Source organism: Dermacentor albipictus, chromosome 6 (assembly GCF_038994185.2).
Source record: "Dermacentor albipictus isolate Rhodes 1998 colony chromosome 6, USDA_Dalb.pri_finalv2, whole genome shotgun sequence".
NCBI lineage: Eukaryota > Metazoa > Arthropoda > Arachnida > Ixodida > Ixodidae > Dermacentor > Dermacentor albipictus.
The window spans coordinates 143,148,640-143,173,464 of NC_091826.1; the positions used below are offsets into that span (position 1 = coordinate 143,148,640).

The window sequence follows — 24,825 nt, forward strand, 5'->3', positions numbered from 1 at the left end:
CTGGGCTGTGCAACTGCAAGAATATTCCTATGCAGTAAAGTACAAGTTGGGCCAATTACATCATGATGCAGACTGTTTATCACGCTATCCAGTGGACGAACCACCTGCTGACCCTGACCCCAATACCGACGTTTGTGTTTTCTCCGTTTCTCAGCTGCTACATGTTGCTGACGAGCAACGCCGTGATGCCACTTTGCACGCAATCATTGATGGCTTGGAATCTTCGCCTTCTGATTCATCCCTTCAACTGCTTGTTTGCCTGGATGGTGTATTATACCGCCACAATGTATGCCCTGATGGTCCTGCTCTACTCCTTGTCATTCTTAAGCACCTCCGGTCAGCTTTTCTGCAAGAACTTCACAATTTACCAATGGCAGGTCACCTTGGCGTCTCCTGCACCTACAACCGGATTCGCTGATGCTTCTTTTGGACAGGCCTTGCCCGCTCTGTCTCGAAATATGTTGTGGCGTATGAAAAATGCCAGTGCCGAAAAACACCATCAACGCTCCCTGCTGGGCGCCTTCAACCGCTCGACATTCCTTTGGAGCCGTTCTTTCGCGTTGGCTTGGACTTACTTGGCCCTTTCCCTCTATCCACGTCTGGCAACAAGTGGGTCGCTGTGGCGACAGATTACGCCACAGATGTTGTCGTTTTTCTTTTACGTGACATGATTCTGCAGCATGGTGCACCACACCAACTGCTCAAAGACTGTTGTTGGACATTTCTTTCTCAAGTCATCGCTGACATCCTGCAGTCCTGCTCTACCTAGCACAAGCTGACTACATCTTACCATCCACAGACTAATGCTCTCACAGAGCATCTGTATAGTACCCTAACAGACATACTTGCAAAGTATGTCTCCTCCGACCATACTGATTGGCACCTTGCCCCACCCTCTGTCACTTTTGCATATAAATATTCGCATCACAACACTGCCAGTTATTCCCCATTCTTTCTGTTGTTCGCTAGAATCCACATTGCCACCGGACGCATCCCTCCCATCCACCGCAGTAGAGACCAGCGAATATGCACTTGACGCCATCATCAGGGCAGCCCAAGCACGCGAAATAGCCTGCGCTCGCCTCCTGACCTCTCAAGAGAAGCAACAGCGGTAGTACGATCACCAACACAGACATGTCCACTTTTTGCCTGGATCTCTGGTACTCCTGTGGTCCCCAACTCATCATGTTGGCTTGTCAGAAAAACTCGTCTCGGTACACAGGCCCATATAGAGTCCTGCGTGCCATGACTCAAGTTACGTACGAAATCGCCCCAGTCAGTACCAGTGCCTCATCTGCCCCGAATCCCACTTTCATTGTGCATGTCACACGCCTCAAACCATAATACTGTGCTGTTATCACCGATATTTAGATGCCCAGGATGGTGCTTCTGCCGCTAGGGGTAATGATACATGCATATTGCGTGTTTCTTGCGGACGATGCATGCGGGCGCCCGACGAAGACGACGAACGCTCTGCAGCTCCTAAACTGTTGGCTGAACTGGCCAGTGCTGCAGTTATCCTTTGTAAATATACTTTGTAAATAGTCTCCAGTCTTAACCCTTTGTTCGCGTAACAATATAGCAGATCCGATACGCGACTGCTATTGCCCAATAGCTGAAATCAGTCAAGAAGTGTGTTCGGATCAGTGTGATACTTCCTACTGTTACTGTGTATATTTATTGATGCAATTTAATAAATAGGCTAAAGTAAGCGAACGTGTGTGTTTCGAATTTAGATAGTAATTATGTACTTCCGGAAGTGCAGCTATCGTACTATCGCTGACTATCATCTGGCACTGCTTGGCTGCACAATCTGCGTAGAAATGAAACTTGTGCCACATTGCTTATCAGTATTGTAGCTGTCAGGTCTTGCTAATTTCAGTTAGTTTTAAACACTCAACTAGCCTCGACCCATGCGAAACTCAAGGTCAGATGACACGCATGCTTTACGGCGCGTGCTCACTCCTGACCGCTCCTGGCTAGATGCCTTAATTAACAGACATGCTTCGTATTGACACGTGGACTCATCGTTATCAGTGCACCACACTGATAATGATGTCAGTGCACCACACTGAATTGTTTGTCTTTTATGGGTGAGCACTTTTCATCATCTAACGAATGTTATTGCTCAGCGCGGGACGCGCCGGCGTGTATCGGGAAGTTTCTCGAATGTTATCGATGGTTCTCTTGTCACCGAAGCTTCTGTAATCTGATTGCACATGCATTGTGAATTGTGTAGAACTTTCGGGAAGAAACGCAGGCACCACCGTTTACTCTGGAACCTTTGATGACTCGTGTATAAAAGCCGACGTGCTTGACCGGCAGATCAGATTTCGACGATTGGCGACCATGTTTGCCGCTGTCGCCATTCTTTGAGTGTAGCCTGCTTTTGTTGGCACAAGATCGCCCAATAAAACTTAGTTTTGTCCTTCACAGATTTTGTGCTGTGTTATTCACCGTCACTACTATGTGACATCTAGTGAAGGTGCTAGTGTGTTCATCTACTGAACACCCCCGCAAAGCCATGAACTAAACCCCAGCCACAAAGACAACACCAACGTCACCAAGGACCAGCGAGCTAGCTGTAGGCAGCAAGGACTGCTACTGGAATATGGACTTCTTTCCAAGAAGACCAGAGGGAACGAGCCCAAGCAAGTCGGCAACCCCAATGGCTGCCCCAACATCCCCCATTCTGCTGTAACAACCTCGGGACCCACCATCTTCCATGGATCATCATCTGAAGACCCAGAAACCTGGCTGGAGGCGTACGAATGAATCGTGACTTTCAACAACTGAGACTCCGACGACAAGCTACGTGTACTTCGCATTAGAAGACGCTGCCAGAACGTGGTTTGAGAACCGGGAGTCGACCCTGACAACCTGGGACCTTTTTTGTAGCGGCTTCCTGCGGATCTTTACAAGCATCGCGCACAAGAAAAAAGCTAAAGCCATGCTAGAAGCCCGAATACAACTACCCAACAATAACATCGTGATCTTCATCGAGGTGATGACGTGCCTGTTCCGCCAGGCTGACCCAGATATGCCTGAGAAGAAGAAAATTCGGTTTCTCATGCATGGGGTAAAGCAAGTGCTCTTAGCTGGATTGATATGCAACCCGCCCAGGACTGTTGCTGAATTTGTTTCCAAAGCAACAACCATTGAGAAGACGCTCAATATGCAGACAAGGCAATGTAACCACCGAAATTACACTGATGTTCAACACTTGGCAGTGATGACATGCGAGAGACCATCAGAACAGTTGTTCTCGAGGAACTGCAGCTCTTCCCAAGGTCACAGCCTCAAGTGGCCTCAGTCGCCGACATCATCAAAGAAGAGGTTCGGTAATCACTTGGGGTTACTGAAGTGCAACCGCGATCGCCACAACCCCAGCCAGAAACGATGACATACGCCGCCATCGGCCACCACCAGATTCCCCCTCCACACCCCCACCAGGGTCCCATTACGCCGTGAATCTGTCGACAGACGCCGCCACCGCCGCCGCTGTCATTTAGCTCAGCTGTAGGCCAGTGAAACACCCTGAGGAAAACAGGCATTTGGTGCGCCCCCTTCCACCAGCCGCTCTGCTATCTTATTTTTGAAGTAGTAACTTAGCACGATAAAAACACGGAAACAAGAAAGGACAAGGACAAGGGTTCTGCTACCATTGCGAGAAAGCAGGCCATGTATACTGCTGACGCCTGTACCACAACTTGGGATTGCAAGGGTTTATTCTTAAGTACCTTATAGGCCCTATGGCAGCGCATAAAGTAAGGGGGACATTTTGAACAGTGAAGATATAAAAAGTACAAATTTCCAACAGGAACAGTGCTATAAAAAGCACTGTTGCCGTGTTTTACAATGTTCAGGGCACAGGGAATACAAAGCAATATCTGAAGGCACACGAACACTTGTTTCCATTGACAGAGTAAAAGGAATACTGTTTATGAAAATAATATAAAACACTGCAAAAATGCGCAATCGTATACACTAGACTGGGCATTCGTGAATGGTATTAAATGGGTAAAGCATGAGTAACTGACAGCGGAATGTGGCAGGGTTAGATATGGAGGCTATGTTATCAGGGTGGTGATTCCAAAGACGAATGGAACGAGGTAGTGCAGATGAATTAAATGCATTTGTTTTACCATATATGAGCATGAAACTGAATTGATTATGTAATCTGTGTGAAAAAGAGTGGGGTATTTGCAGTTGTAACCGGGTTCATATTTAGTGTATTTAGTATTTGTTGTATTATTAGTATTAGTATATTAGTATTAGTATGTTGTATTAGTATTTAGTATTTGTGGAATAAGCACAGAAGAGCAATGTTGCGGCGGACATCTAATGGCGACAGTAGGAGGTCTAGTTTAATTTGTGTAATGCTTGAGTTTATACTGCAGTTGCGCGATATGAACCGGGCTGCACTATTTTGTATCCTTTCCGTCATGTACATCATCATCATCATCAGCCTGGCTATGCCCACTGCAGGGCCAAAGGCTTCTCCCATACTTCTCCAACTACCCCAGTCGGCATGTTGTCATATTGTCATTACGTCATATTGATTAGGTAATTTGGAGAGGGGACCAAATTGAGGAGGCGAATTCTAAATGTGGTAAAATGAATGTTTGGAAAGCGAGTTTTCGAATGTTTTTTGGGGCATTTCGCAAGTTGCGTCGTAGATAGCCAAGAGAACATGATGCTTTGGCGCATGTAGCAGCAATGTGTGGGACCCATTAAAGATGCTCTGTAAGAACACCATGGTACTTGTATGGACTTGTACTTGTATGTACTTGTATGAAGTGTGGGAGAGCATAGTGTTACCAAGGTGATACGAAAACTTAGAATTTACACAATTTTGGCTGAAGCACATCACCTCGCACTTTGTAAAGTTTAATGTCATGAGCCATTTGTTAACCATTTAGCTATAAGGTTCCTTTCCTAATATTGTTTATGTATAATCTTCTATACCGCTCCTGCTATGTCCCAATTCATGGGATAGCAGTATTTGTAAATAAATAAATAAATAAATACATCTGCTTGAAGTGCCAAGTGATCGTCACTTGTGTGAATAGGATGGTAGATTTATGCAGTTATTGGCAAAAAGGCGCATGCAGAAAGTAATTTGAGTGGGTAAGTCATTAATGTGGATTAAAAAGAGTAAGGGGTCGAGGACGCTGCCTTGTGGCTTTAGAAAAGCTTTATAAAAGCTTTAGAAAGATACAGTCAGTTTGAAGGTTGCAGTTCATGTTAAAGTGCAAATCAGCTGTTAGTTCAAATAATTGCGTGTCACATAAAAATTCCTTCCTAAAGCCATGCTGATTAGAAAAAAAGAAATTGTTAGCTTCTAGGTGGCTGCACACGTGTGAAGTGATTATGTGCTCAAGCATTTTGCAACATATGCAGGTTAAAGATATGGGCCAATAGTTATCAGGTGAGTGAACATCTGCAGATATGTGAATTGGTATTATTTTTCCTATTAACCAATCAGTGGGTAACTTTCCAGAGGCTAAGTATTGTTGAAAAATATGGCATAAGATTTTGCTTGAGGCAGTGACGGTGTTCTTTAATATCTTGGAATTAATGTTGTCAATACCAGCTGAAGTGGATATTTTGAGGTTACTGATGAGTAATTTAACTCCTTAGTAATTACGAGAAAGCGTTCGATTCAGGTGAAACCTCAGCAGTCATGCAAACATTACAGAAGCAGGGTGTAGACGAGCCGTATGTAAAAATACTGAACGATATCTATAGCAGCTCCACAGCCACCGTAGTCCTCCATAAAGAAAGCTACAAAATCCCAATAAAGAAGGGCGTCAGGCAGGGAGATACAATCCCTTTAATTCTATTCATAGCGTGTTTACAGGAGGTATTCAGAGACCTGGATTGGGAAGAAATGGGGATAAGAGTTAATGGCGAATACCTTAGTAACTGATTGTTGTGTTCATATGAGAGGTTGTGGCCAAGTACTGCACCAGGGTGGCCAATCCTACTCTGGTGAGGGAGTGCATTACCGGTTCTGGTCACTGGGATCAGGCCGCACTCCAGGGGTGCTATGCAGGATGCGCCGAGTTTCTCGTTCACCCGAGTTTTACCCGAGTTTGTTCGACGGCAGTCAGTGAACGGAGATAGCGCAGAACGCTCAAAAGCTACAGGCAAAAACACGCGTACTTATCTTTATCGGGCGACCAGGTTTCGCCGCCTAACAAATGTTATCGCATAGCGCAGGACGCGCCTGCATGCATCCGAAGTTTCTGGAAAGTTATCGATGCTTCTATTCGGTTGTCTGTTGTCGCCGAACTTTGTGCTATCTGATTTCATTGCGTAACGCGAATGGTGTAGAACTTTGTGGAAGGCACGCGGGCCCGAACGATTAGTCTGGAACATTCGACGACTGCTCTATAAAAGCCGACGCGCTTGACTTGCTGGTCAGATTTTCGCTGATCACCGAGCGTGTTCGCCGCTATCGTTGTGCTATAAGTGTAGCCTGTTTTGTGGGCACAGGTTCGACCAATAAAAGTTAGTTTTGTCGTTCACAGTCCTGCTGCTGTGTTATTCAACGTCACGACCACGTGACATCTGGTGGAGGTGCTTTACGTTCATGTACAGGACGCCCCCGACAAGCCGTAATTCAAGCCCGGACCGCAAAGACAACACCAGCGCCGTCCCGGAACATCGAGCAAGCCGCCGTCTTCAACAGCTGCCCCCCGAGCACGGACTTTTACCGGAGACCAAGAAGGTTGTGTCCAAGGCAACTCCAGTGGCAGCCCCAGTGTCCCCCGTCGTGCTGCAGCAGCCCAGGGTACCTACGACATTCCGCGGTTCCACATTTGAAGACCCGGAAAGCTGGCTGGAAGCGTATGAGAGGGTCGCTAAGTTTAACAGCTGGGCAAACGAGGACAAGCTGCGACATGTTTATTTCGCATTGGAGGATGCCGCCAGGACGTGGTTCGAGAATCGCGAAGCCACCTTGACGACGTGGGACCTGTTCCGAAGCGGCTTTCTGCAAACATTTACAAGCGTCGTGCGAAAAGAGCGAGCCCAAGCTCTACTGGAGACCAGAACGCAGCTGCCGAATGAGACGATCGCTATTTTCACTGAGGAAATGAACCGTCTGTTCCGCCACGCCGACCCGGAAATGTCCGAGGAGAAGAAAGTCCGCCTGCTGATGCGTGGTGTAAAGGAGGAACTTTTCGGCGAAATGATACGAAGCCCACCGACGACCGTAGAAGAGATCCTTCGCGAGGCCACCAGCATTGAGAAAACACTCGAAATGCGGAACCGGCAATTCAACCGCCGCACGAGCTCGACAAACTACGCCGGAGTTCTCTCACTGGCTACCGACGACCTGCGCGAGACCATCAGGGCAGTCGTACAAGAGGAGCTTCAAAGGATCTTCCCTTCATCGCAACCTCAAGTGGCCACAGTCGCCGAAATTGTCAAAGAAGAAGTTCAGCGATCGCTCGGACTTCCCGTGTTGCAACCACAATCATCGCAGCCCCAGCCAGAAGCGATGACCTACGCCGCCGTCGCCCGCCGTCAAGGTCCTCCTCCACGACCGCGCCAGGGCCCTGCAACGCCGCAATTCCGTCGACCACCGCAGCCGCCGCCAGCACGCCCACCCGTCGCCCAGCGCAGCTACCCGAGAAAGACAGACATTTGGCGAGCCCCCGACCACCGCCCGCTCTGCTATCACTGCGGAGAAGCCGGCCATGTGTATCGCCGATGCCCTTACCGCGACTTGGGACTGAGAGGGTTCGCCGTCAACGCGCCGCGTCCACAGCTTGGAGAGCGCCCACGTGACATCGCCGATTACCTCGCCGCTACTCGGTGGAGCCCTCGACGGCCGTCCCGTTCGCCGTCACCAGGCCGCTACCTGTCGCCGCAGCGCCGACCATACACCGGCCCAGCCCGGGGCCGCTCTGCGAGCCCATATCCGGAAAACTTAAAGCAGCAACCGATGGAGGTGCGGTTGCTGTTCGTCGAACTGACGAAGATCCTCCGCCGCTGACGAAGACGACGAAGAAACCATCCCGACAACCTAATGACGACATGCCGCCGTTCCGACGAAGTCAGGACGCCAAGACTACACTGACGAAAGACGGCTTGACGACGCGACGTTCCAGCTTCAGTTCAACACGACGCAGCCGTGATCCGACGCCGAGACGTAACTGTAATGCCAGACACAGAAACACCGATCTCTACGTGCTTCTCGACGGCCACGCTGTTACTGCCTTAGTGGACACAGGGGCTCATTACTCCGTCATGAGTGGACACATCGCCGCACAGTTGAAGAAGGTTAAGACTGCATGGGAAGGCCCTCAAATTCGCACCGCAATGACGTCTCGTGAACAGTGTTCACGAGACGTCATTCTCGGTATGGACTTCCTGAACCAACACGGCGCAATCATCGACCTGAAGTCGAAGTCAATAACGCTGTCAGAAGATAAAGCAATACCGCCGGAGAGCCCTCGTAGTCACCACGCCTTGAGTGTGCTCGAAGATCAAGTGAGCCTCCCGCCTCGCTCCATCATTGTTACTTCGGTCGGCACCGATATACCCGCTGACGTAGAAGGTGTCATCGAAGGCGACCAACGTCTCCTGCTAGACCGTGAAATTTGCGTCGCAAGAGGTATCGCTCGACTACACGGAGGGAAAACTGAAGTGTTGCTGACAAACTTCAGCCAGGAGTTCAAGCACATCAACAAGGGCACGATGACCGCGTACGTCGAGGAAATTCTGGAAACCAGTAATGCGTTTGTCCTCTCGGATTCCGCCGCATCTACCCTGACGACCATGGTTCCCGAACCAGATTACGACATTAATCGAAGTCCCCAGTGGTTAAGCAACAACAGCTCAGAAGTCTGCTCCGACGATACAAAGGCTGCTTTTCGACGTCATCGATGATTCGACAAACACCAGTCGCCAAGCATCGCATAATCACCGAGGAGTACGCTCGACCACTCCGCCAAAGCCCTTACTGAGTTTCGCCGCGAGAACGCGAAGCTCTAAGAGAACAAGTCGACGAAATGCTGCGCGACGACATCATCCAGCCGTCGAAAAGCCCGTGGGCATCCCCTGTTGTCCTGGTGAAGAAAAAGGACGGAACCCTACGTTTCTGCGTCGATTATCGTCGTCTGAACAAGATCATGAAGAAGGACGTATACCCCCTCCCATGGATAGACGACGCATTGGATCGGCTCTGCAACGCTAAATACTTCTCCTCGATGGACCTCAAGTCTGGCTATTGGCAAATAGAAGTCGACGAAAGAGATCGTGAAAAGACCGCCTTCATCACCCCAGACGGCCTCTACGAGTTCAAGGTTATGCCATTTGGACTGTGCTCGGCGCCTGCAACGTTCCAGCGCGTGATGGACACGGTTTTAGCAGGATTGAAGTGGCAGACCTGTCTCGTTTACTAGGATGACGTCTTTTATTTGCCGAAAGTTTTGACGATCACCTTAGGCGGCTTGCCACAGTACTAGAGGCCATCAAGTCATCAGGGCTCACTCTGAAGCCAGAAAAGTGCCGCTTCGCTTACGATGAGCTTCTATTCCTAGGCCACGTCATCAGCAAATCCGGAGTACGCCCCGACCCGCAGAAAACAGCTGCCATCGCAAAGTTCCCGCAGCCCACCGACAAGAAGGCAGTGCGTAGATTTCTTGGCATTTGTGCCTACTACAGGCGATTTGTCAAGGACTTTTCACGCATCGCGGAGCCTTTGACACGTCTAACTAAATGTGATGTTGAGTTCAAGTGGGAAACGCCGCAGGCCGACGCATTTGAAGAACTCAAACGACGCATGCAGTCGCCGCCAGTACTTGCGCACTTCGACGAGTACGCCGATACAGAAATCCATACTGACGCCAGCAGCCTAGGCCTCCGTGTCGTTCTAGTCCAGAGGAAAAACGGAGTCGAACAGGTGATATCTTACGCTAGCCGGTCGCTACAGGTGATATCTTACGCAAGCCGGTCGCTGTCAAAAGCGGAAGGCAACTATTCTACGACCGAAAAGGAATGCCTCGCCATCGTTTGGGCTACAGTTAAATTTCACCCTTATCTTTATGGCAGGCCATTCACAGTCGTCAGTGACCATCACGCGTTGTGTTGGCTAGCGAGTATAAAGGATCCTTCAGGACGACTGGCGCGGTGGAGCCTCAGACTACAAGAATACGACATCACTGTAACCTACAAGTCCGGACGAAAACACTCCGATGCCGATTGCCTATCACGCGCCCCCATTGACCCGCCGCCGCAAGATGACAAAGATGACGACGCCTTTCTTGGAATGATAAGCGCGGAAGACTTCGCTGAACAGCAACGGGCAGACCCGGAGCTACAAGGCCTCGTGGAATATTTGGAAGGGCACACCGGCATTGTCCCCAGGGCATTTAAGCGCGGATTATCTTCCTTCACGCTTCAAAACAATCTACTCGTGAAGAAAAACTTTTCACCAGTCCGCGCCAACTACCTTCTTGTTGTTCAGTCGGTGCTGCGTCCAGAAGTACTGCACGCCCTACATGACGATCCTACCGCTGGGCACCTCGGTTTCTCCCGGACGCTATCGAGGATACAAGAAAGGTATTACTGGCTGCACCTAACTGCCGATGTCGCCTGTTACGTCAAGACATGCCGAGACTGTCAGCGACGCAAGACACCACCGACAAGGCCAGCGGGATTACTACAGCTGATCAAGCCTCTTTACCGACATTTTCAGCAGATCGGAATGGACTTGTTAGGACCGTTTCCGACTTCAACATCCGGAAATAAGTGGATTGTCGTGGCGATGGACTATCTCACCCGCTTCGCTGAAATTAAAGCTCTGCCGAAAGGCAGCACAGCCGAAGTGGCGAAATTTTTCGTCGAGGACATCCTGCTACGACATGGTGCTGCAGAAGTCCTCATCACCGACAAAGGAACGGCTTTTACAGCAGAGCTCACGCAAGCCATTCTGCAATACAGCCAGACAAGTCACAGGAGGACAACTGCCTACCATCTGCAGACGAATAGTCTCACGGAGCGCCTGAACAAGACCCTCGCCGACATGCTAGCAATGAACGTCGACGTCGAGCACAAGACGTGGGATGCAGTCCTGCCGTACGTAACATTCGCTTACAACACGGCGGTGCAAGAAACAACACAGATCACGCCAATCAAGCTGGTTTACGGCAGGAACCCGACGACGACGCTCGACGCCATGCTGCCCCACATCATTGACGAAGAGAATGTTGACGTCGCTAGCTATCTCCAGCGCGCCGAAGAAGCCCGACAGCTCGCCCGCCTGCAGATCAAGGACCAACAGACGACCGACAGCCGATACTACAACCTCCGACGACGCTTCGTCGAGTACCAGCCCGGCGACCGTGTTTGGGTATGGACCCCGATACGCCGACGAGGACTCAGTGAGAAACTACTCCGACGCTATTTCGGACCCTACAAGGTCATCCGACGTATTGGCGCACTGGACTATGAGGTCGTGCCAGACGGCATTTCGCTATCACAGCGGCGCCGCTCATGACCTGAAATAGTCCACGTTGTGCGACTCAAGCCGTACTACCATCGTTAATGAACTTTGGGGCTTTCCGTGACTGACCTTTGGACTTTGTTTCTTTTCGTTGTTTTGTTACTTATGTTTAGTAAGTGTCCTTTTGTGTTTCGCTCTCTTATATTTGTAGCATCGGGACGATGCTTTTTAAGAGGGGGGTATTGACACGTGTACTTATCTTAATCGGGCGACCACGTTTCGCCGCTTAACTGTTATCGCACAGCGCGGGACGCGCCTGCATGCATCCGACGTTTCTGGAAAGTTATCGATGCTTCTACCCGGCTGTCTGCTGTCGCTGAACCTTGTGTTATCTGATTTTATCGCGTAACGCGAATGGTGTAGAACTTTGTGGAAGGCACGCGGGTCCGAACGATTAGTCTGAAACATTCGACGACTGCTCTATAAAAGCCGACGCGCTTGACCCGCTGGTCAGATTTTCGACGATCGCCGAGCGTGTTCGCCGCTATCGTTGTGCTATAAGTGTAGCCTGTTTTGTGGGCACAGGTTCGCCCAATAAAAGTTAGTTTTGTCGTTCACAGTGCTGCTGCTGTGTTATTCAACGTCACGACCACGTGACAATATGTACACAAAAAGCCGCGTATGACAACAGGAAGGCACCCTGCGCGGCACACTGCTTCCGCGTTTCAAGCGCAGAAGGCTGCATAATGAAATGCGCCAGTGCCGCGTGTTGTTATCAATGTATTATTGCAACTTATCAATACCGTGACTGTACTGCTGTCTGTCTGCACCCTTGCCATGAGCTGCTTGCCACGCCTTTCCCGGACGCGTCAACGGTGTTCGTTCCTCTTCTTTCGGGCACTATTTTTCTATCCTCCTTCGAATGCGAACAGGGTACATGTGGTGAATTCTCACACCTACACTTTCGCTCAAACAAATATGTTAAAATACAACAAATAAAATAACGGAAATATTTGTTTCTTTAAGTATCTGTTTTTTGTTTTGAAGGCTAGAAATTTCTGATGACACACGGAGATTGAACAAATTAATAAATTTTGCACTTCTTGCCGCGAGTGGCGACAGTGAGGCGAAAGCTTAGAAGCGGTTACATTGAGGTGGTCGCATGCACGAGGGAGTTCATACGGTGAGAAGTCGCCTACGGGCGCTGCAGTGCTATTCTGCAGTGCTGTGCAGTGCTATTTGGGTGGATGCCGCGGACACTCCTGTGTGGAGGCTTCAGCGACTTCGTTAGTAGCTAAGTACTCTTTTTTCTTTTTATTAGCTGGTGTTTTTGAAGTGTTTTCTTCTGCATAGAGCAGGAGCGCAAATTTTGAATTCGTGGTAAGCGTGGTAAACGTACCGGCTTTGTCCAGGTCTGGCGGTTTCCCTCGTTAGGCCTAGGGGCTAGGTTAGGCTATTATTATTATAGGGGTTAGGCTATTTGATAGGCTTATTTAACTATCTCAGCTAGCTCTTCGAAGTGATTTGGCGGACGTGCTCGTTGAGCCTAAGGACGTAGGCCTAGCGATGAAACCAAAAAAAGGGAAGGCCGCGGGGGATGCGGAGCAAGTACAATGCGATGAGTGCCTGCTCCCTCGACGAGACCAGTTTCCAGAGCTTAGAAGACACGGAGGAGTCTAGTTTTACGTGCAGGCTGTGCAAAGGGGTCAGGGAAGCAGTCCAAAAACTGGAAGGAAATTGGACAACCAAGTTTGAAGAGCTGAAAGCAGACCTGAGGGAGGGGCGGGAGAAGCGGCTAGCTTTGCAGGCGAAAGTTGCCGAGTTGGTCAAAGTGGAAGCGGATCAGGCCACGCAATTAGTAAGAACCGTGGCCAAGCTTGGAGAAGAGAGGGAAAGGAGAGCAGAACTGCATAGGCGGCTCGATGCGCTTGAGACGCGGGCAGCGGACAATGATGGGCCGAGACACCAAGCCGGTGGCAAAAGCACAGAAAGTAGGGTAGACCCTACAGGTGAAGTGGGAGGCAGGGAGCAGGGGATAAGAGTTAATGGAGAAGTGGGAGTCGGCTCGCCGCCGGTGAATCGGCATAGTTATAGTGACGCAGCGCAACACGCCCCGAGTGAGGCGACGCTGCAGCCACAGGGGCGCCAGCGAGCGTGAGGAGAGGAGGGGAACAAGCTAACCCCAAGGAATGAGCTCATAGCCAATGATAAGCATAACCTGGAAGTTAGGAGGGAGGGAAAGAATGCCCTAGTACTTATTGGTGGTGATTCAAATATGAGGAGGTGCAAAAGAGCTATAATGGAACGTGCAAAGGGTGATAAGTGTGTAGCAGCCGGGATGTTCCCAGGCAGGACAATGGACGCAGTACTGAGAGAAACAAAAAGCGAGCTTTCTGAGAATGTTGCAGAGCGCAATTTGGTAGTGGTAGCGGCGAGGGTAAATGATGTCTTGAATGGTGAAGCTGCAAAAGTAGTGGAAAGATTAGCGGAGGGAGTTGACGATTTAAGGGCGATAGCACAGCAAGTCCAGATCGTGGTATGCACAGTGCCGGAGGTGCAAGGAAGGAACGGAGCAATTCCCAAGGACGTTGTGGCTGTTAATCGTGAGATAAGAAAGCTAAGCCAGGAGAAAGGATTTGAAGTGGCAGACATAAACAGAGAAGTGGATAGAGCAGGCTTTGGCGGAGGCTTTACACAAGATGGCATCCACTTTAATGGAAGGCTAGGAGCCGAGATCGGCTGGCGCCTGGAAGGTTGGGCATTAGCTTTTTTAGGGGGTCCACTGCGCCTCAGGGCGTAGGCGTAGGTAGAAACAGTGTAGAAAGTGCAACAATAGAGGCTGACGCCAATAAAATGGCCACTAGGAGGTCCAGGAAGAAAACTACGAAGAAATTTCACACCAGGATCAGGTACATAAATATGCAAGGCAGTACAAAGAGAGCGAGTTGGTTAGAAATATAACAGCAGTTAAAGGACGAAGAAGTGGGCGTATATCGCTATGCGAAACGCATCTCAGGGATCTAGAAGACCCACCGTGTATTGAAGGCTACGTCTGTGAAGGGAGCAATAGAACAACGGAGAGGAAGGGAGGAGGAGTAGGTATGCTCATACACCAAGGAACAAATTGGCAAAGAATAAAATTAACTTGCAAAGAACATGTCTGGGTATCAGGTACAATTGCCAGTAAAAAGGCATGGCTAGGAGTAATTCATTTAGGGACAGGGGACAAATGCAGGCAAGAGAACAAAGATCTAGTGAAGTGTCTCGATGACGACATAAAGCAGTTTGGAGAAGGTGCTGATATTTGTCTTCTGGGTGACTTGAATGGCCACATTGAGGATCTGGATGGATGCACAGATTGTAATGGGAAGTTGATGCTAGACTTCTGTGAGCGACACAACCTAGTTATAGTAAATAGAGAAACTAAGTGTGAGGGACAAATCACGTGGGAGTCCCGTAACAGACAAACGACCATTGACAAGTGCTTAATGTCACAGGGGTTGTATAGCAAGCTCGCAATAATGGAAATAGACGAAGAGGGGAAGTACAGCCTCGGAAGTGATCATAAGCGTATTAGTCCACAGTTGGGAGCCCTACTCAAAAGAGAAATGCAGGGAAGTCAAAAAGAGTACGCAAAATTAAATGACGCGCAAATAGCGCAAATAGCGGCCGGCATAGAGGAAGCAATAAAGGAACATCCCATGGAAAGGTGGGATTATAATCAGTTAGAACAACTCATTAGTACAAATATAAAAGAAGTAAAAGGAGTACACTGCTGGAGAGGAAAGAGGAAGCCACGAAGTTGGTGGAATAAGGAAATTAGAGAGGCCATCGAACAACGACGGTGGGCATCTCGGAAACACAGAGAAGCAAAGAGGGCGCAGTTATCTGAAGAGGAAATAGGCCAAAAATGGGAATATTATCGACAAAAGAAACACCAAGTGCAGGTCCTCGTCCAGGCTAAAATAAAGCATTCCTCTGATCGCTGGCTGGCTGAAGTTCGCGATGCAACTAAAGGAGGGTGAAGAAAATTCTGGAACCATATAACCTGGCTGGGTAAAGCTAATCACAGAAAAGAGGAACAGATTCACGATGCCGAAGGAAATTGTTTAGAGGGGGATGACGCTGTGAACTACATTGGTTCAGTTATAGCAGAGTCATTAGCAGAGACGATAGGGTAATCGCCCCAAGGGAGGGAGCAACACAGAATAGCATAATAGAAAACAGCTTAGAATTGACCAATCTTAACTGGAAAAAGGCGGAAGCAAATGTTCCAAAATGCACGTCCGCGGGATAGACGAAATTCCACTCAAGTTAGTTAATGAACTTGGCCCAAGAAGCGAGGAAACGCTGATAAAAGCATTGGAGTCAGTCATAATAAATAAGCAAATTCAGCACAGCTGGAAACAGAGTAAAATGAATTTGATTTATAAAGGGAAAGTTCATGGTTATATTGCGCTCAGTTTTACACAGGCGATGTTAAGGAAGGACAGGACGTGGACGGACGTAGCGCATTTTTTTTTTTCGCTACGTCTTGCTACGCTACGACTTGCGCTACGTCCGTCCACGTCCTGTCCTTCCTTAACATCGTCTGTGTAAAACTGAGCGCAATATAACCATGAACGTTCACCAACTAGCCCCCTTCATTGCTTTCATAAAGGGAAAGGTGATAAGAACATAAAATCCTCCCGACCAATTACAATAACATCAGTTATATATAGGCTGGCGATGCAGGCGGTGAAATTAAAAATGCAGTCATGGGTGGAAAGTGATAGAATAATCGGAGAACTTCAGAACGGGTTCAGAAGTGGTAGGCACTTAGATGATAGCCTGTTCGTGCTTACCCAGTGCAAAGAAATAGCTAAGGCGGAAAATAGGCCTCTGTATTTAGCCTTCCTGGACATAAGTGGTGCATACGACAACGTGAACAGGGATCTTCTGTGGAACATATTAAAAGCTGAAGGTATTGGTCATGAGGTAATTGATTTTCTACAGGAACTATATCGAGAAAATAATGTTGAAATAACATGGGAAGGAATTAAGAGTACGACAACTGTCTAGGTTCACAATGGATTAAGGCAAGGGTGTCCTCTATCACTGCTGCTGTTCATACTTTATATGATAAGCATGGAAAGAAGGTTACAATGAAGCAATCTAGGGTATAATCTGTCGCACAGATTAGGCGAAAAGGTTGTTGAGTAACGACTACCGGGTTTAATGTATGCAGACGATATTGTACTGTTAGCAGATAGCCAGGAAGATTTGCAAACTCTGGTTAATTACTGTGGGGACGAAGGAGACCGTTTAGGTTTCAGTTTTAGTGCAGCTAAGTCCGGTGGGATGTTTTTCAGCGATACAACTGATCAGGAGCTTACAATACGAGGCCATGAAATACCCCGAGTGGCCGAATACAAATATCTCTGGTAATGGATAAACAAAGTGCAGATGTACACGGAAAAGCACGAACAGTCTCTCATAGCAAAAGGGCGAAGAGATGCCGGGATAATGAAACATAAAGCATTGTGGGGGTACAACAGGTAAGAGGTATTTGGAAGGGAGTAATGGTGCCGGGGCTTACTTTCGGGAATGCGGTCCTGTGTTTAAGGGCAGAGGTTCAGTCGAGACTAGAAGTAAATCAGAGAGCTGTGGGAAGGTTAGCACTAGGTGCCCACGGGAAAACCACAAACGAAGCAGTATAGGGAGAAATGGGCTGGGCATCGTTCGAAGCTTGGGAAGCTCAGTGTAAAATCCTATTTGAAAAACATCTGAGGAAATTGGACCATAACAGGTGGGCAGCTAAGGTGTTTAAATACCTATACAGAAAGAGCGTTGACTCACAATGGCGGAAAAGAACTAGGAAGCTAACCAGTAAGTATGCCAGATAAGAGGACAAAGAAAGACAGAGCATTAAACGACAGGTTACAAATGCGGAAGGTAAAAATTGGATAAATTCAATGGAAAAGAAGCATAGTGTGGAACTATATCGATACTGGAAATAGCAGATCAGGAAGGAAGCATTTTATGGTAACTCAAGAGGCAGTGCCCTACTCTTTGAAGCTAGATCAGGATGTCTTAGAACGTGGAGCTACAAAAAGAAATTTAACAAAGAAGAAGGCACATGTACTGTGTGTGGTAAATATGTAGAAACAATGGAACACCTCATACTAAAACGTGATGGTATCAAGCCCGATGTCGATGCAGCCACAGTCATGCTTCCTGAGGCCCTGGGGTTAAGAGATAATAATTGTCATGTAAATAAATATGCGGTGGAAATGAGCAAAAGGCGATTGGAGGATTGGTGACTCAAAAGCAAAGAGGTGACATAAGGTTAAAAGAGTAGGAAGACGTATTTAAAGAAAATCGAGAAATTCAATAACACACAACACAGATTAAAATAAAAGACAAAATAAAAATCTGAGCATGGTGGCAACTGCCATCGCCCCGTTTCAAAGGGGATCCTCCTACCTTCCATCCGTCCATCCAATAAAGTCACTCATGACCAGAATCCTTCCATTTTTTTTTTCTGGTCGCGAAACTGCCGGCTCAGTTTCATACAGCGCCTGCCGCTAGAGGCGCAACTGTGCATGAAAGGGCATGCGAACGCCGCTACCGTTGTGGTTGTGTGGGTGGCAGCCTCGGTATTCTAGCTTTCTCAACTTCCTCAACCGTCGCTTTAGTTTCACGTAACTATTTTGAACATTGAATATGCTTAAATTACTGCCTGAGTGCGTCTTCTGCCATGAGCGGCCGGGACGAAGAAAAAAGCTGCTCATAACATGAAGCTTGCGTCTCAGACCAAAAAAATAAAAATAAAAAATGTGGGATTTTATGAGCCAAAACCGCGATACGATTATGAGGCATGCCGTAGTGAGGGACTCAGGATTAATTTTGACCACTTGGGATCCGTTAAAGTGCACCTAAATTTAAATAAACGTAAATAAACGCCTAAATGAGATTTAGGTAGGAGTAATGCAAGACAAACTTCGCTACTAAATGTCTTTAAAATGCACCTAAATTTAAATAAACGGGTGTTTTGCATTTCGCCCCCGTCGAAATGCGTCAGCTGTACACGGTCAGGCGGTCTCGGCTCCGCTTTTAATATTTCCCTAAAATTAAACACCGCGCATTCGCAACAAAGCACCAGTGGTCCCACTTATCAGATGCAAACATATGGGCTGTTGCGCCCCCGCTTACCAGTAAGTAAGCGCCAACTCTCCGTTGCGCATAGCGCCAGATTGTTCGCCGAGCACAGCTGTTCACTTTCTGTTAAACTGTGGCAGAGAAGGGCTCTGACTGTGGGCAGTATCTTATAACGAGATCAAAAGAATGAAATTGTTATTGCAAAGGGCTGCTACCGTAATATACTTAATGACAAAGAAAAGGACATTGAGCTGCTCCGTGCATTTAAGATTTCTCTGCAAAGCGATGCCATTTCTGAATATGATTTAGGTAGGATTAATGCAAGACAAACTTCGCTACTAAATGTATTCGGTGCGGCTTTTAGAAACGGATTGAGGCGAATGTGAAGTGTTAGGACCTGCGCAGTTGAAACTAGCTGTATTGTAATTGGGCAATTGCCTTAGCAAACAGTCGTGGTTTCGACGCAGAAACGACGAGACTAGGTATTTTGGTTCTTAATGCGCAACTATTTACAATATGTTAAAAACTTTATAATTCGATTAAGAAAAGAAATAGAACGTGTTGGTGCAAAAACAACATACAAGCACGATCATTCATTCAGCATTAAAATAAGCGGAGAGAAATACAGAGAGCACAGAGGCGTCGGGTCACGAATGGTCCACCATTCACAATGCAAGAAGTTTATTAAAAGCATTACACTGACATAATAAGCATAGAGAAATAACATCAAACGTGAGAGAGATGCATTGGGGGGCAGGAAACAAACACCAGCAAACGAATGGCAATAAATACAGAATGCATAATCGATTGTTTCTATAAACAAGAAAGTGTAAAACATAAACATTTCATAACACATGGCAAAACAACTCTCAAACGAACACAAATAGCCACATCACAAATACAGCAATTTCTTTTAAATGGCTTGTTAGAGATACCACCATTCTACTTCTTCAGCTGATACTTGCAACGCGTGTTCGGCATCGTTGTCCCACCCCGCCACTTCAACTAAACAGCCCAGCACTCGAAAAATAGCGCAGCACATGCACAGAACGCACTCGATCACTCAGCTCGCCTCGCACTGCGCACATCTGCGCAGGCGTTTCGGTACGCGAACAATGCCCTCTGTGGCACAGTGGCGCCGCGTCGTGGCACCTTTGGGCAGCATATGAACCTCTCCCATAGCGTGACGGCGGAGTTTCGGGACCAGAAAAACATGGAAGGACTCTGTCATGACCTATGGAGGGTCATGATCACTCTTTCTCTATTAGCGGAATAGAAAGGCAGCGCCGCGGTACGGCTGTTCATCGCAGGCGTTTCACTAGGTTATTAGGTCACTAGGTTATTTATTAATTAGTAGGCGTACAGCAAACAAGCGATGACGGAGAACACACAATGATGCATCGGGTGTTCTGTGACATCGGCTTGCGTACTTACGGGGTTATGGAGATCAACGGCATAAAAACGTACTTTCAAGCGTACTCCTTCAACCTCCGCCGCATTCATTATGATAATCAACGCCTAAACAAAATGAGGCACTATTTTTTGCCAAGAGTAGACCTCTTTATGTATGGCAAGTCTATGTAATGACTCGCAGACTCGGAAGCCTCGCGACGCCAAGTGCGTCGGCGGCGTTTGCGTGCCGTGCGGACACAGGAAGGGACGCTTCACTTACGAAGCTCGCTGGTTTCCCGGGGCTTCGGTCGGAACCGCAGCGGGAATCCCATCTTCGTCGCCAAAAGATGTGTCGGCAGCGGCAGGCAAGTGGGGGCCCCCGGACAGCGAACGCGCGCGAGCGCCAACGCAGTGAAGGAGACGCGGAGCTAACTGCTCCCGATGAAAACCGGAACGAAGACTCAGCCGAGCTCGCGGCTGTTTATTGCTAAAAAGGACTTCGCACACCAGATGACACCTCCTACTGGTCCCAGCTAGTCACATAACAGAAGGGGGGTGCGCCATCTAGCTAAACTACTATGAAACATAAATGTATGATAACACAGAGATCTGACAGGGGCGACACTATACTACAGAAACCAGCATGCTTTTCGAAATGTTTTACCGCCGTAGTATTCGAACGCCGACGGCCAGGAACACATCGATATCAATAGGCTGTTGGTGGTTAATCAAGTACAAAAACCTTGACGCTATGACTAAAAAGCAGCTTCAACAATCAAATGAAAAAAAAAATCAACTGCCTATTTGCCCGAGGTAAAAAAAACATCCTTAGACACCTCGATTGTTTATGTGAATGGTTTGTGTAAAGTAAAAAATTGAGCATGTTTAGCACCCCTAGCAGAGAAAGCACAACATAAAGTATGCGACCAATTACAGTAGCTCCACTTGCGCGCTTACGCTGAAACGCGGTGGATGGATGGATGGATGATTGAGGCTCAACCCTTTGAATCGGGCGGCAGCGGCGCACGCCACCTAGCCTTTAATGGTTCTATATGCATGTATACCTATGTATTTACTCCTTTACTTTTGCGTTGATATTATCCACCAATCAGATAGTCTCCGTTTAGTTATTTCTACCTGTTCAAAGTCTATTCTACTTTCACTGTCTTTAAAACCCAAAGCTTTGAATAGTTCCCCGTTAGATTCAACTGCAGGGTGAACTTGTTTACAAGCAAGTATCAGGTGTTCAGCCGTTTCCTCCTCCTCTCCACACGCCTCGCACACCAAATCTATCTCCTGATATCTGGCTCGATACGTTTTAGTCCGCAGTAGACCTGTCCTGGCTACAAACAACAATGAGCTTCCCTTAGAGTTATCGTAAATATTTTCTTTGGCTATTTCTTGCTTAAACGTCCTGTATGTCTCCAATGCCGATTTGGTTTGCATCTCTGTACTCCACATACCCCTCTCTGTCTCCTTAACCTTTTTCTTGACAGATGATTCCTTACTTGTCCCCCCGCTACTGCCCAAGTATTTGCTTCTCAATTTTCTAGTTTGCTTCCTCCACCTCGTGTCAACATTCCTCGTGTATAAGTAACTGAAAACCTTCCTAGCCCACCGAATTTCCCCCATTTTTCTCAATTGCCCCTCAAATGCAACCTTGCTACTAGCCTCTCTGCCCTCGAAAAAAGACCATCCCAGATCCCCCTGCACTCCGAGATTCGGTGTCTTTCCATGTGCTTCCAGAGCGAGCCTACCCACACCACGTTGCCTAATTTCCAACTGTTGCCGGGTCTCTGCTCTAATACATAGAACTGCACTGGCAAAAGTCAGGCCTGGAACCATTATCCCCTTCCATATCCCTCGTACTACCTCGTACCTATTGTAGTTCCACAGTGCCCTACTCTTCATAATCGCTGCACTTCCGTTACCTTTAGTCAGATATTTTTCGTACTCTGTCAGATACTCAATACCATTATTTATCCACACCCCAAGGTACTGTACTTGTATTTGTCGACTATCTCCAGTGTGGCCTCCTGTATCTTATGGTCGCCGCAAATGTTATCATTAAAAATCATGACTGCTGACTTTTCTTTGCTAAACTTCAAGCCTAATCTGTCTCCTTCTATACCACATATGTCCATTAATTCCTGCTGATCTTCTGCATTGTCCGCCAATAATACAATATCATCCGCGTACATCAGTCCTGGTAATGACTGTTCAATTTTCCTTGTTTGAAAAATGATAGGTTGAAGCTGAGTCCGCTTTGCTGTATTTTGGCCTCTAAACCTTGTAGGTACAGCATAAACATCAGAAGTGACAATGGGCACCCCTGCCTAAGCCCCCACCGAATCATTACAGGCTCCGAAACCTGCTTTTCCCATTGTATAATCACCCAGTTACCTTTATAGATATCTTTTAAGAAATTGGTTACTCCATCTTGCACTCCTAAAGTTTCCAGAATGCCCCACAAGCCCTCTTGAAGTACACTGTCATAGGCTCCTTTGATGTCCAAAAAAGCCAGCGATAGGGGTCTGTGTTCCTTTTCAGCTATTTCAATGCACTGTGTTAGCGAGAACAGATTGTCTTCTAGCCTCCTATGCTTCCGGAACCCATTTTGTAGCTCTCCAAGTACCCTCCGTTCTCTACCCATGCCTGCAGTCTGTCCTTTATAATCTGCATAACCACCCAGTAAACCACTGACGTCACTGTTATAGGCCGGTAGTTATTTATGTCAGCTTTGTCCCCCTTTCCCTTATATATCATTCTCATCCTACTTAGCCTCCATTCGTCAGGTACTATACCATCCACTAGCATTTTGCTCACCACCTCCCTCAATGGTTTCTTAGATTTCGGGTCCAATTTCTTAACCTAATTGGAATACCATCAGGGCCTGCCGATGTGCTACTTGGTACCCTCTTCTCAGCCCTTTCCCACTCTTTTTGTCCAAGTGAAAGCAGTGGGTTGACCGGGCTATCACTCTCCGACGTACTGCATGTACCATTTCTCTGTTTTGTAAATTTTTCCCTCATCATGGTTCCTATATGCTCCATTGCCTCCTCTCCTTCTAACCGAGTACCTTGAGCTGTTACTATATATCTCTGCTCTAGGCTTGTCCTATTACCCAAGGAGTTCAGATGTTGCCAGAATTTTCTAGCTGCCTGTTTATCTTTTTGATTGCTTATTTTTGACAGCCCTTGGGACCCTTTTGTCTTGATTTTCTCGTTGATCAAATAGGATGCTTCCCTTTTGCATTTTATGTAGTTTACCCATTTCCTCTCTACTTCTGCTTCAGGTTCTCCCTTACTTTTGGAATACCTGTGTTCCCTGGAGGCTTCCTGACGTTTCTTTATGGCCTTCTTAACCTCTTCATCCCACCAGCTCCTGAGTTTTCGTATCCCTTGCCTTGTTTTCCTGACTCGCACCTTACCTAGCTCACGCTCAAATAGTCTCATCAACTTTGGGTAAGTCCAATCAGTTTCAGTACCCTCTGATATTTCCTCTTCAATTTGTTTGGCCGCTATTTCCACTTGGTCTTCTGAGTAAAAAGTCACATCTAGCATTTCCTCGCGCGTCGTTCGGGCTTTAGCTTCCCTCTTAAAACTCAACTTGATACGTTTGTGGTCGCTACCTATACTTCTGGAGCCTTGTTCATCTATAATCATGGCTCCTAATCAATCGTACATCCTATGTGACATCCTATGCGCCACGATTGATTTTTCGCCTTCTGTGGCCATTTGTTGAACTCTAGAGTGTGCGGGGCCTGGTACCAGTTTATTACATGCTTTATCTCTGTGCATGAAGCCTCTGCGATGCATTGCGAAGAAGTGCGTGCCATAGAATAAAGAAACAACGCTAGCTTCCCGGCGGCACAATTCATCGCTTGTCATCGCTTGCGCAGTGAAGGTGCCTCTGAGCGCATGTACGCAGTATTTGAGTGTGTCGTGCACTCCAAGGTGCTTGCGGATTACCTCTGCTGGAGCCAGCAGCGATCGCAGATGGATATCCTAATGACACCGCAGCAATCGCATTTTGGCAGGTGAGGGCTCTTGTGTGCAGTTATGAAATGAGACTTCGAACGGAGAAAGGTGTTGGAACTGTTGATTGCGCAGTGCTTGTGAGGAAGAAATGCCATTGCACTGGGTATAGAAGAGCATGCGATTCTCGGACGCTGATCGTGTTTACGACGCTGTGGCTCCGATACATCACCGATGACAGAGCATCCATCTCAAACGACTGCTGCGATACGCACTCCTCAGCATCGTCGTCCCCCTCGGCGCATCGACGCCTTGCAAGCAGCTACAGTGACGTGCCGATAGTTATTTACTGTGCGCTACGTCGCCACAATGCAGGCAATGAAACCGTGTTGTGGGGACATCTCAGCCCGAGAAGATGTATTCATAAGCCAGCGACAGTCAATGCTTTGTTTTTGACAGTGGTGCTCAGTACATCACCGATGACAGTGCGTCGTGCGTATTTTATGTCGGCGCGGTCAAGATTGTTGATGCCTCTCAGCCCGGCACCACGTCTCTGTTGCCAAAAGATAAGTTGGGCGTGGCCCAACTGTTGTGGGTGTGCGCACAGGAGTTACATGCCTCGCGCGGGGCGTGACCTCTGGTTTTGATTGACAGGCGAACTCGTGCTAAACTCGTACATCGCGAAACCCCCTCCGAGTTCAACTCGGGAACATGGCGGCGGCAGCAGCAGCAGCCTGTGTCATCAGCGGCAGCAAGCGTCAGTATGACCGTGTGGACCCGTTCACCTACATCACCGACGTGGAGTACCGGCGTCATTTTCGCTTGTCGAAAACGCTGTGTGACGAGCTAGGCGAA

At 47.8% G+C, this 24,825-nt stretch overlaps 1 protein-coding gene across 14 annotated transcripts in view; it reads left to right on the forward strand.

Moving 5' to 3' along the window:
* Nucleotides 1–24,825, forward strand: part of p38b (p38b MAP kinase) — a 434,540-nt gene that overhangs the window by 108,949 nt on the left and 300,766 nt on the right. The window lies entirely within an intron of this gene.